Source organism: Callorhinus ursinus, unplaced genomic scaffold (genome assembly GCF_003265705.2).
Source record: "Callorhinus ursinus isolate GAN/ISIS: 27379988/994484 unplaced genomic scaffold, GSC_fseal_2.0 scaffold11, whole genome shotgun sequence".
NCBI classification, from domain to species: domain Eukaryota; kingdom Metazoa; phylum Chordata; class Mammalia; order Carnivora; family Otariidae; genus Callorhinus; species Callorhinus ursinus.
This window is the reverse complement of record NW_027397073.1, coordinates 44,130,405-44,149,268: the sequence shown is the minus strand read 5'-3', so window position 1 is coordinate 44,149,268 and position 18,864 is coordinate 44,130,405. Positions and strand designations below refer to the sequence as shown.

At 40.4% G+C, this 18,864-nt stretch overlaps 1 protein-coding gene across 4 annotated transcripts in view; it reads right to left on the bottom strand.

The window, feature by feature from the left end:
- The window catches only part of CHST9 (carbohydrate sulfotransferase 9), a 251,748-nt gene that overhangs the window by 136,491 nt on the left and 96,393 nt on the right, over positions 1-18,864 (bottom strand). The gene's annotated exons all lie outside the window — the stretch shown is intronic.

Sequence of the window (18,864 nt, the reverse complement as noted above, 5' to 3'; positions counted from 1 at the left end):
CAGAAAAGGTCCATCTTGAGAAGATGGGTGGGCTGAGGCGGGGAATGGGAACATAAAGGCAGGCAGCACAGAGTGCTGGGCTGAGGAGAGTGACCAAGAGAACAAAAATGCTACTCCTACTTTGTGATGTAGGACCACGAGAAGACAGAAGCAGCAGATATCCACAGAGATCCACAGAGCACAGAGTCATGTGCCACAGATAATTTGAGGAAGTATGGTGGGCACCCCCAGCATCTGAATCTGCTGGGTTCACACGGTTGTGGCTATATTGAGAGGGAGCAGGCTTAGCAGAGCAGGGGCGGGGAGCACAAGAGACACTGTGCAAGCCTGAAGAGTAGCCAGTGGTGAGGAAGATGAGCTTGAGGAAGCGCCTTCCTGTTCATGAAATTTGGCAGCATGCAAATGAAGGAGACAGGGCAACAACCCGAGGGGGCGCAAACCCCACATTTCTGCTAGGCTGTGGGCCATGTCAGCGTGGTTACAGGCTTAGATGAGAAACTGCAGGAGGGCGTTGGTGTGTGGCAACACCACTGTGGAGGTCAGAGCCTTGCTTTTGTGATGGGTAAGAGTGGGCGCCCTTCCGGCCATCGTTCTTGTCCGCTTTCAACATTTCACAGGTGGAGCAGGTTACTGAGGGTTTATGCAACACATGCAAGCTGCATGTACACTTTAGCCAAGGTTTTCTACCAGCTCTTCCTGTCTTTTAAAATCTTAAGCTATAAGGAGGAAAATGTACAACCTTTCTCTCATGCAGCCACCAAGAGGGTCGAATGCATCTAACTGGCATCTTGATTAATGGCACATGCTGTTCATTTGGGTGATTTCCAGAGGTCTTGTTTGATACGATTTATTTCAATGATTTAAACAGATAAATGACATGAAGAGTCCATTTAAAGGCTTCATTCATTACCAAGTGTGATGGGGTACCTCCTCATTTAAGTTTTTCATCAGGCAAGCCACTGTTTACTATTTGATTACCAAGTTTGGTATACTAGATGCCTCAAACGCCTCTACAAATTTAAAAAAAATGCTGTTCAAGCCCTGAATTATAAAATGTTTAAAGACAAACGTCTTTTTGGAATGTCTTTAATTTGTATAAGAATGAATCATAAATCCTGAAAGTTGACAATGAAAGTATTGGAGATCAATAATATGGTATGGTAGTGAGTCTCCAAGATGCTCCCAATGACCCTTGTCTTTTCTCCTCCTGGTAATTGTGTCCTTGTGCAGTCCCCTCCCACACTGATTAAGACTGACTTGTGTAATCAGTAAGATTTTGCAGAAATGATGGAATGTGACTCCCTAGGTTGGGCCTTAAGAACCATCATGGCTTCCATCCTGCTCTCTTGGATCACTCGCTCTGAGGGAAGCCAGATAGTATGTTATGGGGACACTCAAGGAGCCTTATGGAGAGGCCCATGTGACGAGGAACCCAGGCCTCCTACCAGCTGTCAGCATCCACTTGCCAGGCACACGAGCTGTCTGTCCGCCAGCCTAAGTCAAACCTTCCAAAGGCTGTGGCTCTGGCTGACTGACACCTTGCCTGCAATTGCATGGGAGGCCCTGCCCCAGAACCATCTGGTTAGCCATGCCAGAGAAACTGTGTGAGTCAATAAATGTTTACTGTTGGCTTCAGCTCCTAAGTTTTGGGTAAACTGTTATACAGTAATAGATCATTTTATTATGAAAGTCTGGGTTAATTTATCACTTAATACACCAACAGGGGCGACAGTGTGGCAAATCAATCAGTCTCCCTGACTTTCTCTGTGTAAAGTGGGGATCAGAACCTGCTTCTCTGGAAGGCGGTGAGGAGTAAATAATTCCATATGCAGAGCTGGCAAGTAATGGAGGAAACTCACACAAGATATTGGGGTTTGATGTTTCAGAAGGCAGGCTGGAAGGCGTTGCTGTAGTGTTTTTTCACCGAGACCTTAAACAGTCCCTTGCCCCTGTGTTACATGCAAGGGCTCTGTAAACTGTAGAGTGCTACGTAAATGTTATTTATTAGTTTTATTATGCTGTTAGTTGTGTTATAAGGATCAATTTAGATTTCTATTCTTAGTTACATATACGCTAGACTGCAAATTAGAAGAATAAAAACTAGATAAATAAGACAACGTGATATTGATTAAGGGACACAGAGCGTCCTCTGGAGATGACCCTCTAGGTTTCTTGTTGAGTCCCTTCATCTTGCTCCGAATGAGGGTGATCTTGTCCCTCATTCTCCCGGTGTCCCCCTTCCTAGAAAGAGATGGTTCTGAGACCCATATTTCTAGCTCGAACATCTACTGAGATTTTAGACCTCCCGGAAATCTCTAAATCGGTATTTTCTACAGCACTACGACACAGATCCTTAACTTAAATCATTATATTTCCCTGCAAAACCGCTCATCTTTAGAGCCGTCTTTCAGTCTCTCAAGCCCCCAAACATGAAGCCTCAGAGTCACTGGCCTCTCCCTTTCACTCAACGTCCACGCCTAATACAGACCTCGGACCACTCCATTCTCTTTCTGCAGGGCCCTTGGATCTACACTTTCCTTTCTCACTGCCCCCACCCTCGTTCACCAGCACGATATAAACTTTCTTCCTGGGGTTATTTCCTACACACTCCTAATTGACTTCGTTGATTTTCAGGGATGGCTTTTCTGTCCTCGGGTCAGATCACTACTAAAGATTAAAATCCACTTGCCCGAATGTGAAATTTATGACCCTGGAAGATTTGTCCACAACCGACCTTCTCCACCACCCCTCATGCACAACACTGACCAGTTATGCCAAGAATCCCACCTCCCATCCCAACTCCCTGGGCAAGCTGTTCCTGCTTCCTGGGGTGTTCTGATATGTCAGTCCTGCCTATCCAAAATCTGTTCATCCTTCAGAGCTGCGTCAGATGCCAGCCCTTCTGTGAAGCATTCCGCTTTGTGCCGCCCCCAACTCTCCACTCCCTGCAGAACTAACCACCCTTCTGCTATGCTCCTTTACCCCTTTATTTATACCTCTGCCACAGTACTGACTCAAGTTTGGCTCAGAATTGGTTGCAAATTCGTTCCCCCAACTGGACTGTGGCCTCCTTTAGGGCAAGGGGTGTGTGTACCCTATGCCTCTCTGTCTCCGCGTGCCTCACAGAGTCTTGAGCCCAAAAGCTTAGGACTGAGTCAACACACCCAGAGAGTTATGAAATGCCCCAGTCCTCCTTCAAATGCTAGGGAACAGGAGGTAAATTTTAGTACTGCTAACACTGAGTGCAAGTACAACCAAGACCAGAGCTTTTTACCAGGTATTTACATTACAATGGACACCCTGGAAAACTATTCTATTAGGAAAGTGGGTGATAAAATAACAGAGAGGCTTTCAGAATAATGAACATGCATTTTTCCTTCCTTGGGCTTTACTGGATCACAGATTCTAGTTTAAAAACAAAACACTAAAGTACGGTTTGCACCTTACTGCTCTTTAAACCTGGATGCAGCACTCCTCCTGTGAGAATAAAAATGGATGGTAATCTCATAAAAATGGAACTTGTAGGGTGAAACTTTTCTTCTGAGAAAATGCATTTAATTGAACCTTGAAATTCCACTGTCATGACCACTTATTTATATAAAGTGAGCATTGATGTTTTTAAAAGCTACTTTAGACTTGAGGTTGTGGATATTGTTCCATGGAGGAACATTAAATATGTATCAATTTATAGCACATTTCTCTACCTCAGTACGGAAGCAGTAGCTTAATCACAATGATTGTTTCTGATCTTTTAAAACCACAGATACATAAATGGCAATCCAGTGATACCTCACCAATAATGAGGAGGGGTGTTTGTCAGGCAACTCGGTCTTTTATGTCACTTCTAATGGAAAGGAAATTTTGTACATATTTGCATAAATATATATACACACACATATACTGTGTATATGCACATGTGTATGTATATGTATGTGCATATGTATATATACACACATACATATATGTGCATTACATTCATGTATATGTGATACATATATACTGTATTTTTACACTCAGATACAGTCTTGTCTCTGAAATACACTCTTTCTTCTACCTGCTTCCATCTTTGTATAATAAAGTCTGTCATGGAATCTTATCAAGCTTCCCTCACTGCACTACCAATTTCTCAGTAGCCAATTCTGAGTTTGCATTCCCTCGCAGGCATTTTATCTGCCCTGTGCTGAGAGGTATGCTTAATCACATCCCGTTGCTAGGATACCTGAGAATGTTCATTTATGTCCGATGTTGCTTTGGCAAAATGCACTATGAAGTAGGCATAGAATCATGACAAGGAAAATTACTGTGCACATGCTACTTGTTTAAAAAAAGGTGGTGGAGTGGGGGTGAAGGAGAGAAACGTAACCGCCAGATAATATAATGCTAACTCCCCTGAATTTTTTCATATCATTTTTGTTTCACCTGGATTTTAATGGAAAAACACTGGCAATATTTTTGGATAATGAGAATCTGCAGTACTCTTATACTTTGGAGTTAACAGGAAAAGTAGAAGGCAGTAGGTTTTTAATTCTGTTTACCTTATAGGGTCTAAGAGAGGAAGGGGCTTTAAGATTTACTGGCTTCAAATGCCTTAATTACAGACAAGGTTAACGAGGTTACAGTGAAGGTTGATTTGCAGAGCTAATCCAAAACCCAAGCCACCACTGTCATGTGTTAGCTATTTTCATGTGAGACTTAAGAACAAAGTAGTCCTCAGGATGTGCTTTTGGATAATAAGAAGAGAAATGCCTTTATCAATATCTTAAAAAATTACTGCTGATTTGGTTAGGAATATACCAAAGATTCCTGCTTACTGATTGTAATGGGAGAGAATATGAATATATAAAGTGCCCCTAAGTACAAAATTTTCTTAGTCAATCACTTCCCATGGAAAACAGCACAATCTAGTGAAAGGAACAGGGACTTTGGAGTTAGATGGACTGACTTCCCATCTTAACCACGGGTACCTATGAACTATGAGACTCTGGGATGAAACATTGAGGGCTTCTCATTACAGGCTTCTTTTTGTTCTTCATCCACCCTCCCCCGAGCCCACCTCTTTCTCCTCCCCTTCCTTCTCTGTCTCTCTCTCCTTCTCTCTCTCTCTCCTCTCTCTCTCTCTCTCTCTCTCCCGTGTGTGTGTGTGTGTGTGTGTGTGTGTGTACACAAGACATAGACATACACAAGATCTTTCTCTCTCTCCATCTATCTGTGATATTCCAACTGAAAACAGAAACAATTGGAGTTTTACTTCGATTATCATTTCTAAGTGTTACTACCAGGATGCTATTATTATAATCGTGCTCGCAATAGTAGCTCATGTTTATTAAGCAACGTTTATGTGTTTGTCATTGTTATCATATGGATTAACTCATTTTGTTCTCACAGTACTATGAGGCTTTACAAATATGCCCATTTTTGGGTAAGGAAACAGAAAAATTGGTTACATAACTTTGCCAAATCATTATTTACTAAGTAGCAAATTATGAGAGGACAAAAAATAGTTGGGGCAGAGGTAGGGAGGAGTAAAAATTGAGATATCCGTAAGTTATATATAATCAGTCCCTGGGTTTTGAGGGTTGCCTGAATAAATTATTTTGTTAAAAACAATTCAGATCTTTTTTACTCTCTGTTTATTATTTATCAAATGATTTGTTTGAATGACTCAAACTTTGAATGACTCAATGGCTTACTCTAACCGCTAAGTACCTAATCACAGTGTTTCAAGAGTAGAATGCCAAAAAGACCTTCAGACTTTGTATTTTTTAAGTAGTTTAGCATTTATTTAGTAACTTACTATGAGCTGGTCACTCTAATGACACCTAAATATTACTTAATTAAATCTTTGCAATAACTCTATGGAATAGATGATAAATTAATTCCGTTTGCCAGTGGAGAAAGTAGACTCGGAAATTTTTTTGTAATAGTCACAAGATTCCGGTAAGTGAATGGCAGGGTTGGAATACGAGCACAGAAATTTTTACTTTTTCTGAGCTCCCTGGCTGTGGTGATGAGGGTGGTTCTGTAGAGTGGTGAAGAGCTCAGGTCTGTAGCTCTTGCCACTTAACTCATCCCCAGTGGGATACTGGGCACATCACTTAACCTTTCTAAATCACACTCTATTCATCTGGAAATGAGGGTAAGAGTAGTTTCCACTTGACAGGGTCATTGTGAGGGTTACTTAAAATGATATGTTCAATAATAGTCCTAAATATTTTGAGTACATGATGCAGTCACATGTATAATGCCCTCACCTCAGTGCTTAGGACGCAGCAGCATAGAGAATTGCTAGGTACTTCTCTTTCTAAACATACCATGTCAGGTGCTCCATAGTAACATGATAATATTTCATATACTCAAGGTCAATGGCTACATTTACACAAATATTGTGAAGTTCAGGCTTTGAGAGTTTCTTGATATGTTTACCATAACATCTCTCTCTTGCTTTCCCTTAGAATTTTTAAGAAAAAAGTGGCCTTTCATTTTAGAAAATTCCTTTCTTTTCTCCTTCATGTCCTCTTTCCAAACCCAACTTCGTTTGGTGAAAAAATTTACGTTGCAAACCTCTCTCCAATTATGAGTGAAGCTGATATGATCTTAGAATCCAGGGTTTGCGGTTTGAATCCCTGCCTGCATTTTGTAGTGAGCAGAGCTATGGAATTGTCCACAGTCTGATATGTTCTAAGCAGAAAGGGAGAGCTTCTCTAGAAATCATAAGATCTCATTGCCAGTACTTACTCCTTGCAAGAAATGGTAGGACCTTGAATAAGCAACTTGACTCTTCCAAGATCCAATGGTCCTTTTAGTTATAAAGTATAGTATATACTATCCTCCAGAAGAAATCATGTTCTCTGTAGGAACAGAGAAGGTTAACTGGGCCAATTTAAAGACCAACTGGTCCAAAGTGGCCCACAAAAGACTATAGAAGTTGCATGGTTTCTGCTTGGTCAATAGTATGAAAAGGCTGCAGCATTTATCATTTATGCCTGGATTTATGCTGATGTTGAAATGGGCCTGGCCTCAGCAGACAACAGTGGTGAGCTTCTGTATGGTTGTGGATCCTCACTCCCTCCTGCAGGTTTAGATAAACTCCACTTGCTCTCCTGTCTGTTTCTATTTGGTCAGTTGATAGGCTGTGAGAATGCTTTTGCAGAGAGAGCCATTACGAGCACACTGCACACTGTGAGCTCCATTGCACTCTGTGAGCTGCAGACAGTGTGTACTGAGCTACAGAGACTGGCCCTTCAGAAACATATCACTACAGCTAGAGCTAGGCCTCCAAGGTTGACCATCTGCCTTGGCAGAGCTGACACTCCATCTGCACTCCCCAGCCCTGGGGTCTGCCATCCGTCCTAGCAAGTAGAAAGCCTTAGAGGAACCGAATGCTCAAAGATTTTTCCTGGGCTGACCCCTCTGCAAAGACATGGTAAAACCAGTGTGAGAAACAGCAGTTTTACGTTGTCTTGGAAAGTCTCAAGCACAGAATTTCTTCCCACTGAGATCCACCTGACAAACACATAATTAACGTGACAAGCAACCATTCCTTTCGGATTCCCCACATTGGCCTGGGTGAATTAAATCTTAGAGCAAACCTTTTGATATTCAGAACCTAATTCTGAGGGAGTAATTTTTGGCAGAGAAGTTTTTTGGAAGACCTTTAGATGTTGAAGTCAGATTGGGGAAAAAGAAAATACCCGATGACTGCCAGGGTCTTAAATCTCTCTGCAAAATGGGAATGCTAGTTTTACTAACGCACACTTTACCTACCCACAAAAGCGGGATGCACATGTTTATATTTTCCATTGTGCAAGAGCATGTTTCTAGTAAGTTCGGTGTGAATAATTATTTTCAAATGACATAATATTCTAGATGTCCCGTGAATGTTCATTACTCAAAAGAAACAGGAATGAATTATTTTGGAAAACAAAGAATCTTTTCATAATATGTTTATTCGATCCTGTGTTAGAAAAAAAAATGACCATATGTTAAGAGGTGGAGTTGAATTCCCTTCCTGCTGAATCTGCCCAGGCCTTAGTAACTTGCATAATAAATTGAATATGCTAGAAATGCCAGTTTTTAGGCATTGAGACCATTTGGGCCTTGGGAATCAAGTAGCTTCCATTCCCTGGGTCTTTGACTACTTGCTCTGGTAGAAGCTGGCCACAGTGTTAGAAGTGAGACCACCCCGAGACCACCATGCTGTGAGGAAGCTCAAGCTAGCCACACAAGGAGGCCACATGGAAAGAGAGCTGCCTGAAATGTATAAGACTAGCAACTAGCTGTTCTTGCCATCTCAACCCAGGTGCCAGATGTGAGTGAATGAAGAAACCATCTGGAAGTGGATCCTTCAGCTCCAGCCACCTCAGCAGATGCCATGTGGATTAGGGACCAACTGCCTGGCTGAACCCTTTCCAAATTCCTAACCCATAAAACCACAAGCAAAATAAATGTCAGTTTTATATCATTAAGTTTTGGCATACATCCATATGCAGCAATAGAGGGTAAAAACAACTCTTTTATTCTGTTTTCATTGTGAGAATATTTACTGATATATCTATCAATATATACCAATATATATTACTATCCCCACCCCCACCCTCCTGCCAGGAATGCACAACTCTCCTAGATTCTTTCTTTCCTGAGATGGTTTGATCAACTATACCTATAAATATGTTCTACTACCCAGCATTTTAGTATGTACACTTATTCCATTCCATGAAAAAGAATAAAATCTGTTATTATCAGGAGTGTCGCTAAAGCACAATCTATGTAGATTAATATATATTTTGGATTTCTAAGAGTATTACAATAGTAACCCATGTTCAGGTTACCAGTCAAAAAGAAAGGAAGCAGAGTCTTGCCAGCGAACGAGCATCTTAAAACTTGTAAACCATCAACGGGGGTACCCGTTTGAAACAACAACATGTAAATCTTCACCCAGGCTTCTGAAACCTCACTGCTTATGGTTAGGATGATAGAGAAGCCCTCTGAACTGAAACACCGAAAAGATTCAATAGCAGTTTCTGCTGAATAATTAAAAATTACCTTATTTTCCCTGGGTAGATACTTTTAAAAGATAAATTAGTAGAATCTATATTGAATTAAGAGTGTTAATATTATTTAGGGTTAATTTTCTGTATGAAAGCAACAAGGGGAAACATTTCATTACAGAAGGTAATGATATGAGTCCAATCAGAATCTATGCTTGTGAAGTCAGAGTTTGTTCACTTTAAACGGCAATTTATTTGGCTAACAGACACACAATCCTGCTCAGCTTTTCATCTGGAGGAAATAACCACATTTCATTGCTCTCTCTCCCATGCTCTTAATCATCACCTCATTAGCTCATGGAGAAAGCTGATGGAAGCCAGAGGTGAGTTTTATTCTTTGAGATGTCAGCATGGTTTTCATTTCCACTAGCCCTAAGTTTTTCCTTTTTTTTTTAATCTTTAAAAAATCCTCATCATACTCATTTTTTCCTTCACAATGACTGGCATCAAAGGTTTGGGCCTTAGACATTCGGAGGAAGCTCTTATTTCACAGGCTGAAGGAAGAAAATAAGGGAAGTGTGCTTAGATCAGTGGATATTGATTTACTGCTTTCAGGCATTGCCATGTTCTTTGTAATCTTGTAAAACTATCCTCTGAAAACCTGGTTGACTCCCTGAGTTTACTAGAAGAGTTGTTAATTATCTAGTACATTTTATGTGTAGGAGAAGAGGCTCGGCGACATTCGGATACTTAGGAGAAAGCAAAAAGCAAATGTTGTCAAGGGTCTATTACCCGACAGGTGGAAAAGGAGGCATTTTACAACTGTAGTGTGACTGCAAACAGGCAACGAGAAACTCACAGTCAAGGGCAGGTCTGTATGGGAGTCTGTAGACTGGCTCAATGGATGAGCCTTCCGGTGGGGGCTGGAAGGGGGGTCTTTATCTCACAACAGAGACAGAGTGGGAGATACTCAGGAAGGTAGAGAAATAAAGATCTGAACACCTAAGGCAATATGCTCTTTTCTGGCAAAATCTTTTCCTGGTATTCAGTGTGAGATGCTGATTCAGAAAAAGCAAACCACGCACTGAAACAGTGCAGGGCGGAGCTCCTTGTGATCCTTGTGATGCAGCCCACCCGATGGGGGGGCGTGGTGGGCAGGGGTTGTGAGCACAGCAAGGGAGTGGGAACACTGAGAAGACTCTCCCAACTGTCGTCAGCCACTAGAAGCTTAGATTTGCACCAGCCTGAGTCTGGCATTCCGGGGGAGAGGGAGTAACTTTCTAGCTTCATTGGCCGTGGCAGACATAGCTGAGTGCCTACTCTGTAGTCATTTCTCCTCTCATTCCATGCTGGTACCCAACGCTCCTCTCACAAGACACTGATGAAATATGACTGATGTAAACCAATCACTGTGGTCCCATTCCCCTTGCTTTAGGTGGTTGTTTGACATTTCTGGCCAATGATATGAATTCTGTGGGAGAATTTCATCAAAAGGTTTTCCTTGCCAATAAAAAGGGACAGACAGGAGGAAACATTTCCTTTTCTTTCAGCGGATGTAGTCACATCTGGGAATGATGCCTGGAACATGAGGATGAAGCCAAGATACTGCAAGGGCAACCGAAGGGCACACACCCCAGGAGAATGTCACTGAGGCTCTGAGCTACCATGGACTCACCCCACCTCGGGATTTCTTGTTATGGGTTATTTAACCTCTCCCCCCGCTTTAAAAGCTAGAGCTTTTAGTTACTTGCAGATGAAAACATCCTATATTCCACACAGTCCAACTGCAAAATAATATTATTCTACGCCAAATAAACCGAGAATGCTAAATAATTATTTAGCTAAATGTGTTATGCTAAATAAACTAAAAGTTAAACCTGAAGGAAAGAGCATTGCTTTTAAGATGGTCCCAGGAACTACGGGGTGGGGACTATTCCCCAGCCAGGGGCTGCATTTAGAAGGTCCACTCTTGCCACCTTCCAGACATCACCTCCATGTAGGGTTAGGAGGGCCAGGGTGTTTGCCCTTTCTTACCTAGAACATGCACTGAGTACATGGGATACCAGAAGTCTCTGGCCAATCAGCCCTGAGGCCATGCAGGGTCTGTATGGGCCTTCTTCCCAGATTAGATCTCTAGAGGCGGGTACACAGGACCAGACTGCATCCTGGTGCAAGACATTACAGGGTGTGCAAAGGAGGCCTGGAGCTTGGATGTGTGTGCAGACTGGTCCCAGTGCATATACATGAAGCTCCTCACAATGCAGGAGGGGATGTGATGGAGGCAGAAAGAAAAGGTGGCCCATACTGGTTCTCTTGCCCCAGGCCGCAGCAATTATGGAGGCAGGTCTGTCATGACACACACACACCAAAGGCTGTTGCTATAAGGATGCCCATAAATGATGGGCATGCATATATTGCTTCACAGGATTCTCACACTAGTCCAAGGAAAGGAAGGGGGAGGTATGTTATCCACAGTTTATAAATGAGGAAGTAGCAGAGGCTCAGAGAGGTGACCTCCCCCAAGATTACTCAGTAAGTGTTAGATCCTGGATTTGAACCCAGAACTTTCAAATATCTCTTTGTTTACCACATACACTCCCTCAGATTTTCTGTGATGGTGGCTTATTTTCTATATGAAATTGAGAGACACAGATTGATTTTAAGTTCTCCTTTTTACTTGTGCAGTCTCCAGTTTCCTACCTCAAAAACACTTAGCAATGCTTACCCTAAAGAGGCGAAATATAAATAAAATTCCATCAAATTTCTTTTTAAGTGAATCATTGTTAAACTTATTTGTATAATAAAAAATTGAAAAACTCTTAATAAAATACCATACTGGCATAAAGTAAATAAAATGGGTCAGGGTTAGCCTTTCTTCCTCTCATGGTGTTATAGGATCTAGATGATCCACTGTCATTTGTAAGAAATGTTCTCTGAAGTCTTTTGGAAATGGGTCAATTTTATTCTTTTTCCTTTGTTGTGTAAAATACAAGTTTTTTTTTTACATAATATTATCTGAACTGGCTGTGTAGATAGCCCCAATCTGTCACTTTGATTTTAAATTCCCCAATTCACTATTTGCTACAGATTTTTTAAAAAAAGTTATGAGGTGATTTGCATATATATATATATATTTTAATTTCAATTTTGTCCTCCAGTTGAACCAGCTGTATTTAAATATGAGTGAGGGCAGTAGAGGGGAGGCCAGGAGGGTTATAGACCTTCACAGCATTGCTTTACATTTTTCTGGGGTAGCTCTGGAAGGAGGCAATATCAATCCCACATGTGTATGTCCCATTTATATACCCAGTAACACCTAAGAGATTTCTCCCATAACCCTGAATATCTAAGGGATACTCTTTGCTTGATATTACATATATATATATATATGTACATTTTTAACTGTTGTGACATTGCCAAATATTTTGGAAAAAAAATCAAAACTGAGTGTTAATAGGCAGTTTGATCTTAGTTCTTGAGAAGCTGGTTGGAAATCCTGGAAAAGTGATAATAGATACATACAGAAAAGAGTCATTTCAAAGGGTGAAGAATACTGTTACAAAATCCAGATCACACAGTTGGAGTAGCTAAGTCTTAGAGTGGAAAAAAAAAAGTATGTTATCAGCTTTGTCATCATTTTCACCGAGTGAGCATGATGGAACTCCCGGTTGCTATCTCTGGCTTCCAAGAGCATCCACCTATCCAGACACCACCATGATTAAAACAGGCACACAGCACTCTGTTGCCTACTATTCAGAGCAGTGACCTTTTTTTTTGGTAATGGAAAGTACTATTTGGGCTTTAAGTAAAACAGCAAGGTTCTCTTCAACTCAAGATAGTTCAAAATCTAGATTTTGTTCTTGACTTCCAAATGATGACCCCATGGGGTGAAACGTGGTTGGTGCATATTTTTGTTTTTTGCCATTTCAGAAATATTTGACAGAATTGCATGTGACACTGTAAACATTTGAAAGAAGTGTGGAACATAGAGGACTCTTCTGTTAAGCTGATCATGCCTCTGGTGATGATGAGCACCTCGTTCTCTGGCTAGCCCCCGGAGACTTTCACTTAATCCTATATTCAATAGGACATTGCTTGGGGTGAGGTTGGCTCTCATTGGTACATACTTCACCCTACAATGCACACACAATTTGAAATAGATTGTCAGTAGCCCAGGGCAGGAGAAGAAGAGGCCAGACCTGCTGGGCTATTTGTCATCTCAAACATACCACCCCCCTAGCAGGGCACATGGGAATATGTATCCCTTGGCAAGATGTTTAGTTTTGGTACATACAAATAAGGGCTCTCAAGTATAAACTTGGAGGGAGAGAAAGAAGAGTCACCAGCTGGAACTTTTCTTCCTGTGTTTAAGTGATAGAAAACTTTTCAATAAACATCTTAATATTTCATCTTGAAGGCTGTGTAATTCCATGTAATGGAATCAAAATACATACATATTAAGGAAGTTCGCATATTAAGAATATTTCACAGCCAGCTACGTTCAGTCTGACTTGGGTCTGTTTTCAAAGGAAAGAGAGGGTGTTCGGGTGTTTTTTTTTTAATTCTAAAAAACCAAGAATTTTAGGTTTTATGTTTGTCATTCTGCTATCTTTCATAACCACTACGTGAAAATAAATGTGTATTAATAGTACTAACGTAACGAGAAAGAAAATTTGCTATTAAAAACAAAACAAATGGTAGCAACTTTTTTTGCCTTCTAGGGAAATGGCAGAATGCCATCTCCAGGGAAAGTGGTTCTTTAGGAAAATTCCCTTGTGGTTACAAAAGTGAGACTCCTGGGAGAGTTTGAGGGAGTGTGGAGAAAAGGAAAGGTGGATTTTTTGGCATGATGAAATAAGAGGAAATGTGGAGCTGCTCATTTTTTTCTGAGAGGTTAAATGCCCCCCCCCCAGAAAAGTAAAGGGAAAAACGGTCTAAAAAGGGAGGGAGGGGCCCAGTGAATACATGAATATGTGATCAGTTGGAACCTAAAGAAAGATACAACCAATAAGAAATCTCATTTTAGGAAATGGCCAACAAATGCGGAACCACAGTGACTACCTTCAATATTAAATTGTTTCCAATTCTGTGCTCAGCTAAACCCCATTCTATTAACCAACCCCATGCCAACAAAAATTGGTGAGGCACAATAATGTATGAGGGTGGCATATGAACCATATTTGAACTGATATAAGCTGGAGAGAGTTTTTGTTTTGGGAGATAAAACATGGAGTAGGATTAAGAATTTGGCATAAATAGAAGATGAAATAGATGCTGAGACCAGAAGAAATTATATGCCCCCTGGGGGACTGGATAGAGAATACTGGACTTTATACTGGATGAGGGAACAGTTTATTTGCACATTAAAATAATGGATGACTCAAGAAGATTTGGATCCGGGCAGAAAAATCAAAAGAAAAAAGCACTCTATAAGACTGCCATTTGTCATTTACATGTTTTGAGTATTAATTGTTAGGACTTAACATGACTAAGTAAAGGGAGGGCCTGAATTCAGATCCTCATTCTTTCCCTCTGTAATTATATGATCTGGGCCAATTGCTTTCCTTTTTGTATTTCCATCTCTTCATGTTCAAGATGGAAGAAACAGGAAACTATTAGAGTTATTATAAAAATAAAAAGAAATGTTGAATATTATATTCTCAATAGATCCTGAATCTTAATTCACTACTTTCAAGCCACAGGAAAATAAAAATCAATATGATTCTTTAAACCTGTCAGGTCAGGATCACATTCTGCCCAATATGCCTAAATTATTCACATATCTCCTACATTCATTATGTGGTCAAGTGCCTTAACTAGTCGGGATATCATATAATCCCATGTAAATCTAGTTGTCTTTTTTCATCAATTATATCTCACATATTCCAAATTATTTGGATTTCTTATGTATATTTATTTGGTTATTAGAAAAGATAATTACAGTCATTTCTAAAAAGATTAAATAGGCCTCATTAAACTTTGTAAATATCATGATTTCCAGGAAATCACCATGTTTGGTAAATATCTTCTAGTCTTACTAATGATAATTTCTAATAACACCTTACATTTCTATAGTGCTTTCCGTTTCATGTGTATGATCTCAATTGGTCTTGATCCATTTTGATCTGATTTTTTCTTACCAAGACAGAATTTTCTACATTTAAAAATCTTAAACTCAAGTAGTAAGACCCAATTTTCTAATTGCCTTCTTGAAAGTAAAGTGGTATCATTTATCATTGTGCAACCCGATCAATATTTTCATAGTTAAGCCTAAGTTTCAAATTCATATCCTCACCTATGGGGATGTGTGTAGTTGGTTATTTGGCTGGTAATCTGTACTGGCATGTTACAACAACAGAATTTTTTTTTGAAATCCATTCAGTACAATTTTGTTTAGAAGATTAAGCATCTCTTTGGAGAGCAAAATACCTAGATCAAAACTGACATTGCATTAAATTTACAAGGCGATGTTTTCTGGTTTGGTAGTTATGCTTTAATAATATTTTGTGGCAGTGACAACACACCACTGCCTGACATTTTCCTCCTCTTTAGAAATTTAAAAAGAAAGAAAGGAAAAGGAAATAAAAAGCTTTCCTGACACAGGTCAAAGGAATTCAACTACTAACACAATTTTGTCCATTTCAGCAGAGGGGGATAAGACCCAAGATATTTCTTTTTCATTTCTCTATTTTTAGGAAGAAGTGGATTGTTTGAGGGTTTCTAGCCCCACTCCCTATCTTCATTTTTCTATGGGCCCTATGTACCCCCTGTAAAAGTAGAATTTAAAAAGGGGTTGTTACCGTGAGTTTGGGGAGTTAAATCTCACATATTTAGACTGACAGGCTCTCTGATTACTCTGGGAATACCTATCCAGCTCTTAGTTTATTAAAGCCTCTTTGCCCCTTCATAATTTTACTGCTACAGTATGGTCTGGGTACTGAAACTCAACGTGGACTTTTTTCTTATAATCTGTGAGAAAACAAGCAGCACGTTGCAACTGTTGCATATTATATTACTTTGGGGATTCTTTTTAAATGATCCAGTTTTCTCTCTCATATACAGAAGGCTCTCAAATGTCTCCCTCCCCAACTTTCACTGTCTACTCCCCTCTCTCCCAGCCTTAGTTATGTCCCTACAAGGGATAATAATGAAATGATGATTAAAATCCTATGTGCAGGACAAATATTTTGTGGAAATTAATCTAGAGAAAATAAGAGGAATAAAGAGAGGCAGGGATAATTTCTTTATGAAATACAGTGTCAATCATTTAATCCTTAAATGGTTCTCGACCGAAGGCAGACTATCTAAATGCCAAAGGACTCCTTCTTAGCAGCCTCTTGGCAATATTTACCATAGTTGATGAAATGGTTTAAGTTAGTAAGAGAACATATACGATGCAGGTTGAAGTTGCTGGCCTGGGTGCTCACATGCGTGACCTGTTAGAAAGATAACAGCCTTGACACTCTGTCCCACAGATAGGCCAGTCCTGCTTGGCCAGATGTTCAGCCTCACTTGGACCCAAACCCAGAATGATGAGATTCGGAGGGTTTCACCAACCCATCTTGGCAGAGAGGGACAGCCCTTTTCCTAACAGAGGCAATGAACTTTTTTGCTCCAGCCCAAGCCTTGGTGGAAGACTCTAGTCCAGTTTAGGGACTTAAAGCAACTGATGGAATTAGTGGCTGGTAGTTTTCCCTAACAAGAGCACTTACTGCTCTCTTTCTGTGTGAGAGGTTCATCCCGACTCTGCTGAGATTCTGGCACCCCAAAGTATGGAGGACAAGTGCATTGTCATTACCTAGGAACTCATCAGATGTGAACAATCTCAGGTCACACTCCAGGAACGACTGAATGCCAACTGTCATTTTAGCTAGATCTAATTTGCAGGCACACTGAAGTTTGAGAACACTGGCCTAAGTCACCAGGTGAGTAACTCAGAAATAGCACCTGGGCCTCCTGTCACTGGCAATGGGAACTCCGTGCTTGTAGGTGAATATCTAACTGGACGAGGAGCTAGCATTCACACCACTGTTCTCACCATGTTCCGAGAAATCCAACCAGCAATGACTTGGCAGAGGCAGAGCGTGAGAATTTGAAGGACATGGCTAGCCGGCTGGAGGGCAGACCTGGTTGAGAGATTTTCCATGATCTCCTCTGGAGACTGCCACAGCCTGACAATGACGTCACTGCTGGGTTAACGAGTCAGGCTAGCACCTGGGAAGCAGGTACCACGGCAGCCATTCCCTGCTCCTCCCCCCGCCACCCTCCTCCCCAGGGAGGTATTTGTGGCTTCTGACATTTAGTGTATCTTTAAATAGTTTTTTACTTACTTTTCATGACTAAATCTGTTTTGTCCAGGATATCGAGCAGTCTATCAACCCTTTCTATTTCTCTGGGCTCACATTTATTATCTCATTGTTTCTTATCTTTTTCCAATCTCCATTGTGCCCACAACTCTGAGGAAGGTACAGGTATAACTCATCCTTGATAAGTTGAAACTGAGCCATACCTATGACACAGAACCACCTGTATCACCTCAGCTAGCATATCTGGTGACAAAGTTAAGATCAGAACACAGATATTCATATTTTATCCTAGCACTTTTGAATATGACACTGAGCTTTTTACCGCTCACTTCAAATGTGGGAAAGTTGATGAGACTAACATCCTTAAATTACGAAGCACAGAAGCAACTTTCTCCCAAGAGGTGTATGATTCTGCAAACTGCATTTTATTTTGCCGGCTTAGCATGAAGGATCTTTTCTCCAATTCATTTCATTTTCTCTTTCGTTATTTACCCCAAGTAACTGAATCCACGTGTCTACTATCTATTCAGTAACCGACAGAGTCTTTAAGGCTGGTGTGTGTTTTTAAACAAAGACAAAACTATAAAAATGTTTTCAGGTTAATGACAGTGACTTACAAATTAGCATTTAGAAATTTGTTGGGGGGGGTAAAAGTGTTTGTGTGTTCTTTGTAGAGTCGAATAAAATGGAATCTACCAATGTTATCCTTTCTGTGTCTGACAAATTATGACTTTCTTTGGGAGAGGATGACCATAAAAGATGCTCACCCTCTTGACCCTGTTCCCGGACGCCCAAACCTTGACACTGACATAGAGCTATCAGCCTGACTCTGATAATAGGGTTGGGTGGTTTGTGTCCTGATGTTGGTATTCAACTCGGACAAAACATAGACAATATGTTCTTTTCTTAGCTTTGCGTAAGTAACCGTTATTACACTCTGTTTTCGAAAATATTGCTGAGGTTAGAAGACAACAATCAATATATATGAATTAATATATATTAAATCCCAATATAAGATAAACAATATGAATATATAATAATCTATAATTTACATACAAGAATATGACTAGTATATAATTTACATAATTATATAAATATATATGTTCCATAGTATCTAATATATATAAATCACATATTTATATACTGAGAGTGCAGCAACACATAAGATTTGACAGCTGTAGCAATAGTTATTGAATAGAAGTAATAAAAATAATTCTTTAAAGAAAATGTTTCCCCACCACAATTTTTGTTTTATTTTTAAAAGCTAGGAAGTATAGGCCACAGATCACTAACAAATAAAAAATGAAGTGCCCCCAAATTGGTGCAGCAACTGCCTCCCTGACTACCATGTATTGCAGGTCTTATGAGAGGTGGTTTGGGGGTTTTTTTCTCTGATACATTTCATTAGTTACAAGGGGCTCCACAGGCTGACTCATGTTTGTCACACTCAGTTTACAGACCTGTCTGACCAGATAGCAAACACACGAAATTTCCACTGCTTTAGGAAAGCAAAGTACTCAAGACACACACACACACACACACACACACACACACACACACACACACACACA